The sequence below is a fragment of the Vicia villosa genome, linkage group LG3 (assembly GCF_029867415.1).
Source record: "Vicia villosa cultivar HV-30 ecotype Madison, WI linkage group LG3, Vvil1.0, whole genome shotgun sequence".
In the NCBI taxonomy this organism is placed as follows: domain Eukaryota; kingdom Viridiplantae; phylum Streptophyta; class Magnoliopsida; order Fabales; family Fabaceae; genus Vicia; species Vicia villosa.
In genome coordinates, this window is record NC_081182.1 from 174,631,179 (window position 1) to 174,645,101 (window position 13,923).

General features: G+C 36.7%; 1 long non-coding RNA gene across 1 annotated transcript; it reads right to left on the reverse strand.

Moving 5' to 3' along the window:
* Nucleotides 1-1,714: 1,714 nt before the first annotated feature.
* LOC131656933 (uncharacterized) lies at nt 1,715-3,577 on the reverse strand. Its single transcript, XR_009300384.1, has 2 exons — nt 3,008-3,577; nt 1,715-2,786 (listed from the first exon to the last, which is right to left on the reverse strand). It is a non-coding gene; the product is annotated as an uncharacterized LOC131656933 (long non-coding RNA).
* Nucleotides 3,578-13,923: the final 10,346 nt, after the last annotated feature.

Sequence of the window (13,923 nt, forward strand, 5' to 3'; positions counted from 1 at the left end):
CCAGAGTTGACGGTTATCTTATTTCTCTTTCCCACTCAACCCATAGTTGACGGTTATCTTTTGTCTTTCCCACTCGACCTAGAGTTGACGGTTATCTTGTTTCTTTTCCCACTCAACCCAGAGTTGACGGTTATCTTTTGGCTTTTTCTACTCAACCTAGAGTTGACGGTTGTCTCCTTTCTTTCCCACTCAACCTAGAGTTGACGGTTGTCTCTTGTTCAATCCAGAATTGATTCCTCATTCCCTCTCAACCCAGAGTTGACGGTTATCTTTTATCATTTTCCCACTCAACCCAGAGTTGACGATTATCTTTCCTCTTTTCCCACTCAACCCAGGGTTGACGGTTATCTCTTGTCTCTTCCCACTCAACCCAGAGTTGACGGTTATCCTTTCTTATTTCCCACTCAACCCCGAGTTGACGGTTATCCTTTGTTCAATCCAGAATTGATTATTTCTCTGTCCCACTCAACCCAGAGTTGACGGTTATCCTTTATTCACTCCAGATTTGATTCCTTTTCCCACTCAACCCAGAGTGGACGGTTATCTTTTCCCTTTTCCCACTCAACCCAGAGTTGACGGTTATCTCTTGTTTCTTTTCCCTCTCGACCCAGAGTTGACAATCATCTTTCATTCGATCCAGAATTGATTCCTTTCCCACTCAACCCAGAGTTGACGGTCTTCTTTCCTCTTTTCACAGAGTTGACGGTCATGTTTCATTCAACCCATAGTTGATTCTTCATCTTTTCCCGCTCAACCCAGAGTTGGCGTATCTCTTATTCAACCCAGAGTTGACTTCCATTTATTTTTCAACCTAGAGTTGACCTACTATTCTTTTTCAACCCAGAGTTGATGTTTATTTCATTTCTAAACCCAGAGTTATTTTGTTCAATCCAGAATTGGTACATTCTTTCTCAGTGGAGTTGACACCATTTCTTCCCCAGTGGATCCTATCTCTCATCAGGCAAATTTTTAGGTTCTTTCAATATTTAATCTTCTTCTACCTTGAATGATCGAAAGGCTAGCGCCAATCTCACCTTCAAGTTTAACACGATTAAATAGGGGCAGCTGTTACACCCTAAAATTTGCCCACCTAATTATATTTATAATTGGCTTATGTTTTCATATTCATCTGCATCATTCCATTAGGTCATTGCACCATCATATATTCAGTTAGTCAATAACATTGACATGGGATCAAGGATCTTGAAAAATAGGATTTATTTATTGGTTCGAAGGTTTTTCTTCATTAAAGATTGATTCAATTATTCCCCTCGTCACGCGAGAAACGTGGGGTTAAGGTTATGATTTATATCTGTCATGAATTTCTTCCCCATCAAACTATAAGGTTATTCTAGATTTTCGCCTAACCTCTTAATTCACAAAAGTCAAGGTCATTGAGTGCTCTTGTGAGAATTCAGGATTGTGCATTTGAGCTAAAGATATTCTTTGTGGCTTTGTATCTAGAATTATCCCATGGAGTATTGAGATTTAATGGAAGCCGTCTTTCATCAAAAAGCTTTTTTTAAGGAGATATGGTTGTGGTTTTCACACTAGGTGCATCATTTGAATTCTAATAAAAAATTGGAGTACGCTATGATGCAAGGCATTTTATTTAATCAGCTGGTTTGCTTATGATACATAGAGATTTCATAAGGGCTCATTGTCATTCAAGAGAAAGCAAACTAAAGAATTCTATGCAAATGACTATTACAAGTTTTCAACAGGGATTTACAATGCAATAAGATGTTACAAAAAGTATCCATTACATAAAAGATAAATAAATTAAAGTACTGCTCCCTAAGAATAGTAAAGAATTGAGGATCTTCATTGGATGATGAATCTCTCATGTGTTCCCTTTAAATTCATGTTGTCCCTGCACTCATAACATCAAATAAGTCAACAACCATACACATTTCAATTGGTGCACAGACTCACAATTAAAAACAAATGGTAGAATAACCTTCGACATCATAAATCGGCATACCTGCAAATCCAGTATCAGAAGCCAATCTCAGAAAAATCAGAAGAAAAACACTTGTTGCCTCTTACACAATTAGTCCCTGTTTTCATTCTAACCTATAGTTACTAACAGAAGTAACTAACCATTTAGTTACAAACAGAAAAGAAAGAAACTAACTTTTATAACCTCTCACCAGCCTATAACCGACACGAACCGAATGTAACAGAACCATACCTAACTTTCATAACCACCTAAAACCAATATATAACCAAACTTTAACTGTCAAAACAGATTTGTAACATAATCCCTAACTGTTACTAACAGTCTCTAACCAACCCTAACTAACATCCAAAATCAGTTACAATCCCTAACAAATCCTATAACAGAATTTAACTGAGTTTCAACAAAAGTCAGAGATTGAACTAACCTGAGAAGATCTATATAACAAGCTTCTCCACCTTCATTCAAGCTCCTCCACCATTTCTCTTCATTCTTCCAAAACGACCATTTTCTCACTCTCCACCATTCTTCATCCATCTCCACACTCCTGTTCTCCCTTCACCATTCTCCATCATTTTGACCTTCATTATCCACTCTCCATTCATTCTTCAATCTCCTATCCAATTTCTAGAAAACCTTCAACAGAACCTTCTCAATGCATCTTCAAGCTTTCTCCGATCACTCTTCATCTCTTTCTCTTCACAAGACCTGTAAAAAGCTTATTCTCCTTCTGAATCTTCATCACTCTTCATCAACACCATACATCTGCAGCAGGTCGTATCATCAATATCACCATCGATCATCACCAACCTTGCTCTTCTTCAATCTGCATCAAACAATAGCTCAGAATATCAAGAACAACTCAATAACCACATCACAACAGCATCACATTCATCATTAATTTCCAATAAGCTTCAGTCTGTAAGAAACTTCAACATCATCTTCGCGATGAAATCTCGGTGAAACAACAACAAGAAAAGCGCGAGGACCAGAAGAAGAAAAGAGGTGCACAAGCGGATTGAATATCGAAAAGATCGAATCACTTACTTGGGAACGAATTACAATCGAAGATCGAGATTGACGAGGAGAAGAGACTGAGACTTAATTTGATTCAGAGAGAGAAGATAGCTCCATTTTTGGTCACCATGGCGAGGGAGCTCCAATTAGAGATGATGACTCGTGTTTTGATTCCAAGCGCCGCCGCAGGTCGTGAGAGAAAGAGAGACCGGCCACCGCGAGTAGGTTGAGGAACGAACGGAGAAGAGACGGAGAAGGCGAGGTTCCGGTCCTAGAGTGATCCTTATCCGGCGCCGTAATGTTGTCCGAGATGAAAAGCCGTCGCGTTCAAAAGAATAAGAGGAGAGTAAGGTCGGAAGAGGTTCTCCAAAGATGAAGCTTGGGCCACACCGTTCATCCGAGTTGAGAAAGGGTTGAATTATGGGATTTACGGCGAGGTGAATCGTGGAATCTCGCCTCCGGCCGCCGTTGTGTGTTCTTCATGAAAGATGAAGAAGATCTGTTTGAAAGCTCAGAGGTCACATTTTTCAAACCCTAAAATCCTCTTTCAATTTCTATTGCCTGATTATTTTTTTTTTTTAATATAAGGTCTAATGTTAACATATTGTTGAATCACATAAAGTATGGTATTAATAATGTCTATTAATGTATTAAGTTTGATTTTATTTGAATTAATACAAATAATAATGGAAATAATTTAATGATTACTGAATATCATTTGAGTTAATACGTTTCTTTGAAAATTATTGGATCAATTGATAAAATCTGATTTGGATTTGAGTCCTTGGGCCTTCAATTTGCGTTTCATCCCCAGTTGAGCCCATGTCCCATTCAGTTTTACTACAAAATTCTGAAACAAAAACAACACCCTGGGCCCAGCGCCTCTGCTTATCACACCACTGTTTTCACTGTTCACCCCCTGCTTAGTTTTGTTTTCATTTAATATTTTTAGGTTCTACTTAGATTTTTTAATGTTTCTTTTAGTAGATAAAATACTAATTTTCTACCATCATTTTAGACCTTTAATACATAATTTTAGACATAGAAAATAATCACAAAAATTTTAGTTTAGACTTTTATTTCAATTCTTTTGCTTGACTAAAATTCTTGTTTTTGTCATATAAAAACCATAGAAAATAAATAACATCTTTTAATTCATTTTAGCACTATATTTTGAATCATTTGTTTTCATGTTTGGTGTTATTTTTTCAAGTCATTCTTTTAGTCATTTTTGTACTAATTTTGTATCATGCTTGTTTGTGATTAATCTTGTAATTTCACTTGTACATTCCCTTAGATTTTAGGACCTATAATTCATAACTTTTAGGTTAGTCTTCCCTTAGGGTCTGTTTGGTAAAAATAGCGGTTGACTGATAAGCTAGCTGATAGCTTATAGCTTATGAGTGATGGCTGATGACGGATGACTTATAGCTTATAGCGGATGGTTGAGACTGATAGCTTATAAGCTCATCAAAGTGTTTGGTAAAATTAGCGGTTCAATTAACTTATAAATGTAAAATGACATAAAAGATATTTAATATATAATTTTTTATTTTAAATTAAAATAAATTATAAGGGTTAAAAATGGATTTTAATTGAAATAATAAGGATAAAAAAGGAAGAAAAAGTAATAAGCTATAAGACATAAGCTAAAACGCTATTTGAAATAGCGTCTGGAAAATAAGCTATAAGCTAATAAAATAAGCTAAAAGCTCGTGATGAAAAGACCGTTACCAAACGGGTCTAAATTATCATATGAGTTTATAAGATATAAGACATAAGCTATAAGCTCGAAAAGTTGACTTACCAAACAGAGCCTTAAATCCTATAACTTTAGGTAGATTTTAGCTTGACAATTTAGGACTTAGAGTCATCTTTTAGTTCATATCAGATTAGGTTTCTTTCCTTTTTTTTTCAACTTTAAAACATTAAAAAAGGACGACGCGAATCATGCTAATATTCTTTTTTCATAGTGGGAAAGAAATGATTGGGGCGTAGGCCCCGATGTATGTTCTTTTCTACTTAGTGGGAGAAATGATTGAGGTGTAGGCCTCGATGTATGTTCTCACCTGCTATTTAGAGAAATGATTGAGGCGTAGGCTTTGGTGTATTCAAGTCACAAATTAATTCAAGTCACAAATTAATTCCCCTTAAAAGACACCCTACCAAAACACTTCAAAATATCTAATAAAGGCTCAGACCTAAACAAAGTAAGGAAGTGATGCGAAGCCTTGTAGTGGGTTTTTGTCCATCATGGAATTACACCTAAAAAATACAAACCAATCTTCTCTCTCCTCCCTCTTGCCTTCAGGGCATTCTTTTCCTTTAATCAGACATGTTGCTTCCTTTCGATCGCAGACTGGTAACGCGTAAGACTCCATTCAACGAGCTGCTATCCTGACGCTAGATTGTGAATGTAACTCTGTCCACTAAAAAACACAAAAACAAACAAAAACTAAAGAGCCGAACTACGGCGCTCTGATTCTTGAAAAGGATACGTAGGCATTAAGTCGCGGGGCCTAAGCGAGCACAACTATTTATAAACCTTATTTCCCCCGTGTTTTTTCCTCTTTCATTTGCATGCATTCCCTTAGCATTAAGCTTTAGATTTATACACCCTTAGAATAGAACAAACATAAGTGGATCCCATGGAGTACCACAGACGTGAGGGGTGCTAATACCTTCCCCTTGCGTAACCGACTTCTTACCCGATCTTTGGTTGCAAGACCTTTTCTTATCCTTTCTTTATTCTAGGTTTTCTGATATTCCTTTCCCTCAATGGGATAAATATATTAGTGGTGACTTTGTTCTCATTTCGCGAGCGTGCGACAGAAGGACAAGGAAGCCATCCCACAGTCTGGGTGGTCTACCTATAGAAACCCTAAAGACTACATCTTTTCTAAACAAGGTTTTCTATATTTTATTCGATATAAAACTAGGTTACAAAGGTTTCTATTTATAACCTATTCCCAATTGGACATGGTCTTACAAATCGCAGCATTCCTTGCTGTTACAAATCAGCAGACATCTTCTGCTACAATCAAGGTCTTTTAATCATAAGTTTCCTAATTTATCTCCTAAATTAGAAACTGCTGAATCTTCAACCTTCTGATCTGATTCTTCAATATTCTGACTTGATTCTTTTGACCTTTGAATTTGTGCCATAATGGATTACAAAATATTCCACGAATATTCTGTATTTGTTGAATATCAGACTGAATCTTCATTCCAGCTCTGCAGGCGCGATGTCATGAGTTGATGTCATGACATTCCATATAACATCTTACTTGCACCTGTTTTGATCTTTTATAAATTAAATACTTATACATTGTATTACATTTTGCTGCTATTATGTTTTAGCCAAACATAGATGCCAATCAGCCAATAAAAGCACCAACAATATTCAAAGAAATTCACAAGGTAAACAAAATTTTAAAAAGAGTTAGAAGATCATAATCAGAAGATCTAAAACACGGCGTGAACTAAGGAGTTTTAGGGATCAGAGAGAGCAGAAGGTTTTTGATTTCATTTATGGATTCTTCTTGTCTCTTCATCCAGATTTTGAATTCCTTGTTGGCATTGTCCTACCTGTCTAGGCGTTCCTTCACTGCTGCATTTTCCTTTTTCATCTCATTAAGCATGCTTAGCATTTGAGCAGATGGATCGGAAGCTAAGTCACTATGAACAGTTTCAAGCACAGAGACAATGAGAATCTTAGGATATAAACGATCCGTATCTATCAACCAAGTTGGTACTCTTCCTTCATAGATATCTTTACGCACTTCGACCGGAATTTGTTTTGCTATGGCCAAGGTATTTTCTTGATCATCATCGATATCCATGTGTTCAAAATTTGCACCACATGGAGCATTGCTGATCACTAGAGGAGGCTTTAACGCCCAGAGATCCATCACTAGTGTGATGAAAGCATTTAGATACTCAGCAAATTTCTCATTAGCATGAGTACAACATACTTCCTTGAGTTTGAGATATTCAGAGTTGAGTCTCTTTCTGAACGCATCCCAAAGGGCTTCTGAGGCCAGTGGACTCTCGTTTGTTGCATAATCAGCTTTTAGTCTTGCAATCCAATCCTGCATCTCTGTTTCAAAATTCCTAAATAACATGTCAACATCTGTTGGGGTAGGTTCAGGATGTTAAGGTTAAGTGGTTTGTACTGGTTCGGGTTCAGTGAATTGTTCAGGTTCTGGTCCAAGAGTTTGCTCTAGTTCAGATTCAAGGGATTTTTCTTGATGAGCTTCAGGCGATTCGGTTGGTTGGGGTTCTGGAGTGAATACTTCTGATGTGATCAGGTGTGAGTCTTCTGTATTGACTAGTGAGTTTTATGGTGATGGTGAGGATGAAATAATGTATACTTCAGATGAAAATGGAATGGAATTGTGTTGTGGGGAGTGAGGTGAGGAAGTTCCAATTGGGTGTGGTTGCGAGTGTGTGATTGCTTTAGGGATAACAAATGTGTTATGTATTGGAATATCAAGCATAATCATAGCTAGGGGACTGATGATGCCAGGGATGTTCGATGATCCTTGATTCCATTCGTAAGGTTATGGGATTTGGTTTGAAAACTGTGGTCTGGTCTCAGAGGTTTCTGGACAGGCTTTTTCAACAAGAGTTGGTTAAACTTTTTATAGTGAATGTGTTGTCTCATGCTTTGAAGGAATAAGAGATACTTTCTCTTTTGGTGTGGGATTTTCTTGTTCTTTTGGGGGTGAAAGTTATGATGTATTTTGATTTGTTGGTGTGGAAACAAGGGCAGAAATTTTAGGTTGGGTTTGAGTTTCATCAGATGGTACGGGTGAGGATTCCCTTAGTATGGAAGTTTGAAGGTCACTTTCAGCTAGGATTTCAGAGGTAGTTAAATTTGTGAGACGGGAAGCTGGAATTGGGGTTTCTTGTTGCTGAGTGATGGTGTTGGTTCCTTGTGATCGAGATGGTTTAATTGGTTCTGATGTAGGTTCAAAATTATTTATTTCTGATAACAGTTGTGCAATGTTTTGACCAGAAGTTTGTTGAGGTGAGACTGGTTCAGGTGTTGGAGATGGACAATGTTTTGAAAATTTGTGGTCATAGGTTTCAGTAGATTGAAATTCAAGTGGTTCAGATGTTTCAATATTATCAAAATTGATAACAGAGATGAAACTAGAAGGATTAACTGAATACTTTTTCTTCTTTCTCTTCTGATCTTTGGAAGTTTTGGTAGAAGTTCCTTCTTCTACAGCCTTTCTCTTATTAGATTTCTTCTTCTTCTTTTGAACTTCTGTAATGGGGTCGTTTCTGCCTTGAAGCCAAGATGGATCAATTGGTATGCCTGCCTGCTTGTTTAGTTCGATGAAGTTAAGAATGATCTCTGGAGTGTCTTAAGCATTGAACATGGGAAAGTCATCAATCTGAACTCTGCTTTTATTAATGAAGCTTGCTGCATAAGGATTAGGCGTACAAACAATTCCACTGATGATGTTCATCTTCTTCAGATTCTTTCCGCTTAGAGTTTTTCCACACATTGGTTCTAACTCTTCCACCAGGTTTGCCTCTGCTAAATGATATATTAGGCCATTTCCTGCCAAAATATCTGAAATCAACCTTGAAAGAAGAATCCAGACCCTCTGACACTTAACCTTCTGATTTTCTCTGGATTCATTTACATGAACCCACAAGTGTCTGAAGAGAATGTTTGATAGATTAATCTTGATATCTTTACCGAGACAGTAAAGTAGGAATTGTTGATCGGTATTGACATAATCTGAGGAGCTTGTTGCTTTTTAATGAAAGATACAGCCCAGGACGATTTTTGCCCAAACATGGTAATACTCCTTCATATTCTTGAATTTTGAAGAAGGTTTCCCATTCTTAAAGATTTCAGTGTAAACTGCTTCCATGTCTGGTCTTCCGTCAGCGACTGCAACTACTTCTTCTCCTTTAAGATCGATTAACTGTCTGATTAGGTTTTCTGTGATAACAATCTATTTACCCATGACAATTGACAAAATTAATTTTGGTGTAGTAACTGCATGAATCCAAAATTCTTTAACAAGATGAGGGAAAAGTGGACCTATTAATCGATTAAAGAAATTTCCACATCCTTGAAACTCAACTGTCGGAAGCAAGTCAAGTCTGTTTTCTTTAATGTTTTCCAAATCAACCATGTATTCACAGATTACTTCTAATTTATCCACAGGAACAAGCATGGTCCTTTGCGGTTCAACATAACCCTGGGTTTGAAGGCGGTTAGCAGGGTTTTTGTGGGATGATGAAGCAGACTCCATTGATGTGCGGTTGAGAGTTTTTGCAAAGAAGAGAAGTAGAAATCAAATAGCGTATAAGGTTTTGAAAATGCAAGGGAGCGAAAAAGAGACTGAATGTTTTCAAATGCTATTTGTAAGCGCATGCAATAAGTTGAAAATAAAATAAACAAATAAAATAAAAAGGAATAATTGGAATTTTAGGGAAACATAAAAGATTTTTCATAGACTTTAAAGATATAATCATGGTAAACATTTAATGAAACTGATAATCAAGGGTGAGTACATAACTAATGAAGTGATTGGAACTGTTACCTAGTGTTTCGTCACCATACCTTGCACTTATGCTCTTTAAATGTGTTCGCATTTTAGGATTAGTATGATACAACCTTTCATTTTATGAACTTCTGAACCAGGTAGTTCAGATGTATTTCTTTGGAAATTATCTGGTTTCCTTAGGTTCATTTTCTTTTTCAGTGGAATATCTTCTTGATGTACTGAGTTGAGTTTGTCCTTTGCTCCAGAATCTTTAGAGGTTGTAAGAAGAACTTCTATTGTTTATGTTGAATGACTCCTTTGGAGAAGAGAGACAACTCATCTTCTTTCCCTGACTCGAGCATTCTTTTTCAGCCTGCAAAGTGTTAGCTTTACAATAATCGATTTTAAGGATAATGATCTTACCTTACTTTTGAGATTTATTTTCATCAGGTTTGATGCACTGATGTGTTCTTCAAGGAATGCATTATCACGATTCTTTGATGATATGAATGTAGTCACCATTTGTTTCCAGGTTTTTTTTTATAAGAATCATCTTTTACTATAGTCCCTTTTTGATTTGATTGGATGAGCTGAGTTTGACTATCTGGCTTGTGCTAGCTGTACTAATTTGATTGTGACTGTTTCATCTGGTATATGCTCTTCTTGATGTTTTGATCTTCCTTAGGATTTCATATTGATCCAAAAACATCTTTTGATATGTAGATAATTTCTTCAGAGTTTTGATCATCTTTGTTTTGACAGCTTCTGATTATACTCAGTGTAGGAATAAATCTTTGTTTTCTACCCAGTATGGTTTTTCTTCTTCTATATCTCTCTACATGGTTAAGTGTTTGATTCTGAGATCAATAATGGAGCCACGCTGAAATACCAATTGAAGGTGGAGAAAAACACAAGAAAGGGGGTTTGAATTATGTTCTTTAAAATTTAATTTCCGTTTCTATAAATCTTTTCTTTCTTCTTAGTATCTCATTTTCTGGATATGCTTAACTCATTGTTGCCGAAGCATGTTCTAGATAACACAGCATAACCAATGAGATATACATTCATTTAAGCTTCTTTATATCATCAGAACTTCTGACTTTGCTCAATACAGTTTTGAAGATATTCTGCGTGAATGTTCTGAGTTAAATGAAGGATGTAGAAAGAAACAGACACATTCATTTTTATCCTGGTTCACCTTCTCAATAAGGCTACCTCCATTCCACACTCCTCAGGTGATTTTGCCTCTCTCAATCGAGGACTTATTCCATTATAACCAAACTGATTACAACTGCACGATTAACTGTCGTGACTGACTTCCTGCACAAGCTACCCGCGAGTGACTAACCCTAGATGATGAAGCGTTCAGTGATCTCAGTAAGATATAACGTTCATCAACCTAGCAACACCTGCACAAGCCAACTGCTCATGACTAACCATGCACAACCAACTGGTGTGACTAACAACCTGAATAATAAACCGTTCAGGGATCTCCACGAGATATAACGTTTACTTATTTAGAAACCTCTAAGACTAAACTAGTCCTAGACTTCTTGAGACTTCTGACCCAACTGGTCTCTCAAGGAACTGTTACAAAGTAACTTCAAATGATAGTGTTTAGAACTGCTTATATAAAGCGTTAATCACAACTGTGATATTTCACTAATATTTAGTACAAAATATTTGAACTCAAGAATTTGGTTAATCTTCGGTGCATGAGTTCATCGTGTTGTGTTGGTGTTCTTTTTATATGTATCAATTGTTTGATGCCCACACCACACACTCTCGAAGGAGTGACTTTGAATATATATATATATATATCTTCAGACTTTTTGGCCGTTTAATCTGGGTTATTGGAGAGAGCAATAAATGCTTGCGTGTTGCTTTTCATTTTGTTTTCTCCAATGAGCTGCATGTGGATAGCTTCTTCAATTAACCTTGGGAGTAGCGCTTTTTGAGTGTTGTAGTCGCCTTGCTAATGATTATGTCTATAACGGTATCTTTGCATATCTTCATTTCATAATTTCTTTCAGACTTGCATGTCTGGTTCATTTCTTAACTTCTGTTTGAACTTGCACTACGCCAAATTTGTCTTTTAGCAGCACCCCTACGAAAGCGCTTTTAGGAAAAAGCGCTGCTATAGGTTTCGCTAAAAACAAAACTAAAAATAAAGGGAAAAAAGCGCTGCTAAAGGGGGTCCTACGAAAGCGCTTTTAAAAAGCGCTGGTATAGGGCTGGTTACCAAAGCGCTTTGTAGAAGCGCTGCTATAGGCTGGTTACCAAAGCGCTTTTAGAAGCGCTGGTAAAGGGGTAGGTTACCGAAGCGCTTTTTATCTAAAAAGCGCTAGTATATGGGTGGTTACCAAAGCGCTTTTAAGAAGCGCTCTCGTAGGTTATTTAAAATTAAATTTTTTAAAACAAAACATTCGTAGTTTATTAAGTTTTTCAGAAATCACGATATACCAGCTTCTTCTTCTTCCCCAAACGTAAACCTAGCTTCTCAGAAATCACGAAAATCTCCACGAAAATCTCTTCCTTCCACGAAATTGATTCTGAAATTCGACTATACTGTCACCATAGGAACTGGTTTACGTTGATTCCATCTCTGAATTTCGTCTTCTCTTTCACCGCCTCGCAAACGGCAAACGACGTTGTCACCATAGTGAGTTTTGATTGGGAATATTCTGTTCTTCAAATTTAACAGACTCGACGACATTCACTCGACAACAGTCATACAAAGCCCTAAATTTTGTTGCTCCGTTCTGCATTCACTCGACAACATTCTTGTTTCCTTGACTCTTTACCAGGTATTCTTCATCGTGCCTATGACATTTCTTTTGGTTTTGTTTAAAGCTATTCCTCCCATTCTATGTTTCAAGTTGAAAAGAAAATAAAACTTTGTATTTGAGTTTCTTTACACTTATCGCTGGCCAATATTTATGTTAGCTCTAAATATGTAGGAGAATCAAACTGTTGGACGAGCAGTGAGGTCTTGTTGGTAGAGTTTGAAGGATAGAAAAATACTTAGAAAGGGGGGGTTTGAATAAGTGTAGCTTTAAAACTTGTAAGATAAAAACAATTTGCACAATGATTTTTATCCTGGTTCGTTGTTAACTAAACTACTCCAGTCCACCCCTTGGAGTGATTTACCTCACCCGAGGATTTAATCCACTAATCACACAAGATTACAATAGTTTTCCACTTAGATAACCTCTAAGTCTTCTAGAGTATTCTGATCACAACCTGATCACTCTAGGAACTCACTGCTTAGATACCCTCTAAGACTTTCTAGAGAATCCGATCACAACTTGATCTTCTCTAGTTCTTACAAATTAATGTAAACAAATTCTTATAAGAGTTACAATGCTTCTTAATAAGCTATTATCACAACTGTGATTTTTCTCTTAAGTTTAAGCTTAATCTCACTAAGATATTACAACAACAATGTAGTGAGGTTGAAGATGAAGTTTGAGAGCTTTTGAATTTGACAGCGTTTCTGTATGTATGCACAAAGTGTTCTATTCAGCTTCTCATCAGAACTTCTATTTATAGGCGTTTGAGAAGATGACCGTTGGGAGCATTTAATGCGTTGCGTGATCCGTACAACATTGCATTTAATGTATCACTCTTTTGTCAACTACCTCGAGCCTTGCTTTCGCTGTGTCTACTGACTTTGCCTTTAATAGCTTCTAACATTCCTTTTGTCAGTCAGCGTAGCCTGCCATCTTGTACTTGCTTCTGATCTGATGTTTGTGTAAACAACGTTTGAATATCATCAGAGTCAAACAGCTTGGTGCAGAGCATCTTCTTGTCTTTTGACCTTGAAGTGCTTCTTAGCGTGATACCATGAAAACTTCAGTGTTTCTGCTTCTGATATCAAGTTCTTCTGATGCTTCCATAGACCATGTTCTGATTCTGCTTGACCATCTTCTGATGTCTTGCCAGAGCATGTTCTGATGTTGCATGCTAAACTTTCTGAGACAGTTCTTCTTGCGCTGATTTTGGGCATACTCTTTATGTGATTCCTGAAATGGAAATTGCATAGTATTAGAGTACCACATTATCTCATACAAAATTCATATACATTGTTATCATCAAAACTAAGAATATTGATCAGAACAAATCTTGTTTTAACAGAGTTTAATAACATTTTGTACTGGAAACATATTAGGTATTTAGTTCCAATGTTTTCTAGCAGTGAGGTCTTGTTACAAGTTTTGAGCAGTTTGAGACACAAAATCATCAGAAGGTTTGATAAGTGGAGAAGAATGGTGAGGCAACAACAGGGAAAGTTTTATATTATGAGGATGTGTATCTATATGCTTCTCAATTGGCATAAGTACTCTTAGTTAAAAGCATTTTTTAAGTTTTTTCAACCAGCTTTTATAGTTTTAGGTGTTAAGTGTTATATATATTAGCTAGTTATATTGG